Here is a 7,019-nt window from a genome sequence, read left to right on the forward strand (position 1 = left end):
CACGTGACCGTCGGTGCAGCGCGACCCACGTGACCGTCGGTGCAGCGCGACCCACGTGACCGTCGGTGCAGCGCCGCCTGTACTCAGGGCTGGTAAGGAGGGAAGTGTCAGGGCTGCGGGTAACAGAGGGAAAAGTGGCCAATCAGATCTTTGCTCTTATTTTCCAAACAGGCCTAAGATAAATGGTAGCTAGAATCTAATTGGATGCTATGGGCTATAGTTACAGATTGCGTTTTTGATGCATTTGTGCAGCATTTTTCATGAGTTTTATGTAAAAACTCCCCCTGCTTTTTACAGGACCAGCAAACGCTGCGACTCCAGTAACACCACACACACATATATATACACCCACACCCACACACACACATATTATACACACGCCCACATAGACACACACACATATATATATATATCTATAGATATATAGATATATAGATAGATATACATACATATACACACATATATACACACACACGCACATATGTACACATATATACATACACACACACACACATATATATACACACACACACACACACACACACACACACACACACACACACACACACACACACATATATATATATACACACACACACACACACACACACACACACACACACACACACACACGCTTTTTTCCTGACTGAAATGGAAATCTGCTGCTCTTTTGAAACAAGCAGCGTCAGTTCTTTCAGTGTTTTTTTTGCACCTTTTTTTCACAAGTGAAAGCAATGAAAGTTCAAAACGCAAATGCTGGTTTGGGTTTTATTTTTTTGCTGCTTTTATGGTAAAAAATACTAATTTTATTAAAAATGCGACAAAAAAAGCAGTAAAACCTGTGTTTTGGAAGCAGCATACTGACTGCCAGGAGAACAGGTTTTGTCTGGAGAAAAAAAACCCACACTTGAACATAGATGTATAGGTTATTATGATATGTTCACACATAGAGTTTTTGTAGTGATTTCCTGCACTTTGGCAGTCAAAATGATACATTTTTGCACCGTTTGCATCTCCTGGCAGAAAACCTCACCTAAACTGCGGTGGTTTTTTTTTGTCAGGTGATGCAGATTTGGTGCAGAAATTGCTACACTTAGGGTATGTGCGCACTAGGCGTTTTTTTCACGCTGCGTTCTTATGTGCGTTTTTGTCTTAAAAAACGCACCCGAGGCAAAAAAATGCGTGCGTTTTTACCGCGTTTTGGTGCATTTTTTGCTGCGTTTTTGCTCACTGCATTTTTAATCGGTGAACAAATGCCATTAAAGATTGTTGATGGAAAAAAAAAAAAAGGTCTGATGTCATTTCCTTCTTCAATATGTTCTTCATTGTATGCAGGAGAGCAGACAGCAGCTGCAGAACTACAAGGCTCAGCATCCTCCATCCAGGACTGTATGCAAAAGTTTTTTGCCCAAAAAAAAAAAGAAAATGACATAGGCTTCGCTATATTTTTGTATGCTAGCCAGGTACAGCAGGCAGGTACGGGCTGCCCCCAACCCCCAGCTGCCTATTTGTACCCGGCTGGGAACCAAAAATATAGGGAAGCCCTTTTTTTTTTTTTTTTTATTTCATGAATTTCATGAAATAATAAAAAAAAAAATGACGTGGGCTTCGCCCAATTTTTGAGTCCAGCCAGGTACAACTAGGCAGCTGGGGATTGGAATCCACAGTGCAGGGTGGCCATGCTTTCTGGGCACCCCCGCTGTGAATTGCATTCCACAGCCGCCCCAGAAAATGGCGCTTTCATAGAAGCGCCATCTTCTGGCGCTGTATCCAACTCTTCCAGCTGCCCTGATGAAGGTGGCTCGCTGGGTAATAATGGGGTTAGGGCTAGCTGTATATTATCAGCTGGCCCTCAGCCCGAAATTCATGGTGTCACGCCAATATTAGACATGGCCACCATAAATTTCTAGTAAAGAAAAAAAAAAAAACCACAACACACAGAAAAATATTTTTATTAGAAATAAAACACAACACAATTAGTGACTCCATCTTTATTGAAATAAAGAACCCCTCTCTGCAGTAATCCTGGGTCAAGGGTCCCGCGCCGTCCAATCCGGATCCAATATCATCTGATCGGTTTGCTGGAAGGCATACCGATCAGATGATGTCAGGTTAAAGGACGTGAATCACATCACACAGCAGCTGATTGTATAAAAGCCGATTATACAATCAGCTGATGCATCAGTAGAAAAAAAAAAAAAATACTGAGTCACGTCCGTGCTGATTACCGGCAGCTCCTGGAGCGAACGGACGGGAGTCTGATCCTGTCCCATCGCTGCAGGAGCTGCCGGTAATCAGCTGATGAAGTCTCCTGACGGCAGGATCAGCCGATAAGTTAAGCCGGCCGGGCGCTAAAAAGCCGGCGACACCGTGAGAATTACGATCAGCTGATGCGTCAGGTGACTGCATCAGGTGATCCATCGCCAGGTCCTGCAGGCTTCGTACGTGCCTGAGAGCACACAGCCGAAGCGGCGGTACCGGGAAGAGGAGCTGGGAGCGGACATGGCACCGGGACCCTGCAGACAGGTGAGTATGACTTTTTTTCTACTGTTCACTTTTGTTTTCGCCGCTGCCTCCACCTCCCGCCCAGACATGACGCCGCACGGGAGCTGACATGCACAGGACTGGAGGTGGACGCAGCGGTGACGTACCGGGAGGATTCATGCTTCTGTGTTTACCAACAGAAGGAATCCTCTTCCTGTACACGTCACTGTAGTACCCACAACCTTGCGTTTATAGCTGCGTTTTTAGTCATAGAAACGCAGCTATATGCGTTTCTCATTGCGTTTTTGAACATCTCATTGAACTCAATGGGTAAAAAACGCAGTGAAAAACGCAGAAATAATTGACATACTGCGTTTTTGTGGTCACCACAAAAACGCAGCTACAAAAAAACGCTGTGTGCAGACAGCAAAAATGAAAACTCATAGACATTGCTGGGGAAGTAATGTCACTGCGTTTTCAGCGCAAAAACGCGGTAAAAAACGCCGCTAAAAACGCAGCAAAAACGCCTAGTGCGCACAAGGATACACAGTATGTCACCAAAGTAAGTACACCCCTCACATTTTTGTAAATACCTTATTATATTTTTTCATGGGACCACACTGAAGATATGACACTTTGATACAATGTAAAATTGTCAGTGTACAGCTTGTCTAACAGTGTAAATGTGGTGCCCTCTAAATAACACAGCACACAGCCATTAATGTCTAAACCACTGGTAACAAAAGTGAGAACACCCCTAGGTGAAAATGGCCAAAATTTTCCCAAAGTATCAATATTTTGTGTGGCCACCATTATTTTCAAGCACTGCCTTAAAGGGAACCAAACATCAGGATTTTGGCATATAAGATGCAGCCAGTGCAGTACTGGCACTATCAGGCACGGTCTATACATACCATTAGTCGGCAGCTTGGATGTTTAGGTTGTGAAATCCAAGTTTATGAAGTTTGAAAATTCATCCTCATTTTGATTGACGTGTGCACCTCTCCAGATAATATCCGGGTGGGTTATGCACATGCTACGATATCGTCTGCCACAGCTAATCGGTAAGATCAGCTGTTCTCCAGTCCTGTTGTGACACCGCGCGTGTTCCCGCGGTCACAACGAGATCTGAAGAAGCGAGGACGCATGCGCCGCCCTCTCAGACACAAAACTGGGTAATGCGGGCTTCAAAAACATGGCGCCGGAGATAAGCACTATGCGCAGGAACCAACTCTGACGCCGTGTAACTGAAGAGAGAAATTTGCATACAGCCAGAGAGAGGGAGGAACAGGCAGCGGGGAGGGGAGGGGGAGGGAGGGGCGGGAATCATGTGCATAACCTGCCCGGATATTATCTGGAGAAGTGCACACTTTTTATATAGTCGGGATGGATTTGAGGGCAAAAGGAAACGTCATGACCTCACTATAATGCCAAAAACGCATGCTTTGATTCTGATAAAAAAGCATGCTTTTTGATTGCAAAAAGTATGTAAAATGCTAGGATTTTGATTTAAGGTGCGTTGTGATAATTCTCATTGACTTCAATGTTAGCAAAACGCAGCCAAAATGTCAAAAACAATTGACAGAGATTTTGGCAAATATTTTACTCCAAAAACGCAGCGTTTTTTTATGCATAGTGCGCACAAGAAAGCCCTATTTCCCACAGACTTTGCCTGGAAATCAAAACGCATGCATTTTTGCATTAAAACGCTGCAGTTCAAAACGCTGTGGAAACGCGTGAAAAAACGCAACGTGCGCACACAGCCTTATACTCAGTTTCTTTAGCAAAACAGTGGCTGTTTTGGAGATGTGGTTGGGGTCATTATATTGGAATATTGCCATTTAGCCTTTCTGAAGCGAGGGGATCATGCTCTGCTTCAGTGTGTCACAGTACATGTTGGCATTCATAGTTCCCTTAATGAACTGTAGCTCCCCAGTCGGTAGCACTCATGCAGCCCCAAACAATGACACTCCCACCACCATGCTTGACTATAGGCAGGACACACTTGTCTTTATACTTTTCACCTGGTTGCTACCACACACGCTAGACACCATCTGAACCTAATAAGTGTATCTTGGTCTCATTAGACTATAGGACATGGTTCCAGTAATCCACATCCTTAATCTGCTTGTCTTCAGCACATTGCTTGCGCGCTTTCTTGTGCATCATCTTTAGAAGAGGCTTCCTTCTGGGATGACAGGCATGCAGACCAATGTTATGCAATGTGTGACGTATAGTCTGAGCACTAACAGGCGGACCCCCCCATTTCTGTAAACTCTGCAGCAATGCTGGCAGCACTCATACGTCTATATTGAAAAGATAACCTCTGGATATAATGCTGAGCACGAGCACTCAGCTTCTTTGGTCGACCATGGTGTGGCCTATTTTCAGTGGAACTTGTCTTGTTAAACCACTGTATACCGTTGGCCACTGTGCTGCAGCTCAGTGTCAGGGTGTTGGCAATCTTATAGCCCAGGCCATCTTAATGTGGAGCAATAATTCTTTTTTTTTTTTTCAGATCCTCAGAGAATCTTTTGCCATGAGGAGCCATGTTGAACTTCCAGTGACCAGTATGACAGTGTGTGAGCAATAACATTAAGGCTATGGCACACGTGGCTTTTTTAATTTCTTTATTTTTTTCATGTGTTTTTCCTTGCTTATTTTAATCAATAAAAACAAGGAAAATGCATCCCAGTAAAGTCCGTGAGAATCGTGACTTGCTGTGCCCACACTGCTTCTTTTATCCTTGCAGATTTTGTTGCTGAACAAAAGAAGCAGCATGTCAATTGTTTCTGCATTTTTTTTTTCTGCGTTTCTATAATCTCTTGCAATGCTTTCTCACTACAGTGGATTATTGCATAGCACTTTGCCTCACACACCGTGCATACATCATGGTGTGTGAAGCTCTCCGTAGCTCAGTAACCTGGGATCATTATCGTGCCGACCCAGGGTTACTATGGCAGCAATAGGGTCTCTGTGATCGTATTACAGGGACCTGATCACCATGGAGAGGTAAGCGATCCCTCTCTCTGCTGCAATCACACTGATCGCAGCATTTAGGGGGTTAAACTGCCGAGAGTGACACGGGCACCTCACCGGGTAGTAAGAGCTGGGCTCTGGCTGTAACATCAGCCGGTGACCTGGTGGCGATCACAGGGGCAGTGCGCCTGAACCCCCGCGATTGCCATGACTAAAAAAAAAGCAGGAACAACTGCAAGTGAAAAAACGCACAAACACAATAAAAAATGCATGTTTCCTCAGCTGTTTTTTTTCCTTCCAAAACGTGCTTTTTGTGTGCAGAAACGAGCACACAAAAAAGAAACGTGGGCACATAGCCTAAATTTCACACACGTGCTCTACAGTTACACCTGAAACCTTGTGGCACTAATCAGTCATATGACACGGGGGAAAAATTTATTAATTAAGCAAAATGTAACTATTTTCATTTAGCGGTGTATATATAACCAGGCCGCAGCCGATAGGAGAGGAACAAAAATATTAAACAAACCATAGAAAAATGTCCCATTAAAATGTAACTTTTAATAAATACTTTAAAAAGTCAAAGACCATCTCAATCACAATAAACAGAAAAAATTAAGATTCTGCAGATGTATAATAACACAAAAACCCAGGCGGGAGAGTTAGAATGCAAACTGGCCCTAAATAAGCCCTAATAGAAACTCTCCCTACCTAGCAATGGAGGGTATGACGCCCTAAAGGTTCTGATGCCCCCATTCACCGACGGGAAACCCTATATACCCTGTTCAGCCCTGCACAGATCAAAAAAAGCACAAAAATATACAAAAGACCACCATCTAAATAGATGGAAGGTCAAAAAAACTTATCTGAAGAATTTTTAAAGACAGTATCCCATAAATATAACAAAAGACCACCATCCAAGTAGATGGAAAGTCAAAAATACTTATCTGAAAAAGTTGTGTCCAGAGGCAGTGTCCCGACGCGTTTCCTCCCAGGTATAGCCGGGATTCATCAGGGGACAGTCAGAGGTTCTGGGGCCAATGCAGCGATACCACTGAAAGGTCAGATAAATGGTGCAAGAGGGTGATACCTGAATTGCTCCAGTATGTGTATGCTCTTATATCCTGTTCAGGTGGTGCCCCAGGAACAGGAAGTCCACAATCTCAAAGATAATTATGTTAGAGAGAATGTAAAGTGCATATCCAGATAATAGAAATAATATCTACACTCATATATAGTAAGGTGCCAATAACTTACCCACAAAAAAGGGCAGTAATAAACAATAAGCAAAAGTATATCCGGGTGAAAAAGCATCTGGAACGCAAATGCGTTCCAAATGACGTCCCAGAACTCAGGAATCTGGAAGAGGACAGAGTGGAACGCAGATGCGTTCCAAAATAGCGTCCCGGAAGAACGTCACTAGATTGAGACAAGTAAAATCCGGAAAGAACAAAATGGAACACAAATGCGCCTCAACGAGGCCGCACATGCAAACTTCGTCATAAGATAGTAAAAAAGATATATACTACATGGAACGCAGAATGCGCTCCATACAG

This window comes from Anomaloglossus baeobatrachus, chromosome 1 (assembly GCF_048569485.1).
Source record: "Anomaloglossus baeobatrachus isolate aAnoBae1 chromosome 1, aAnoBae1.hap1, whole genome shotgun sequence".
Lineage (NCBI taxonomy): Eukaryota > Metazoa > Chordata > Amphibia > Anura > Aromobatidae > Anomaloglossus > Anomaloglossus baeobatrachus.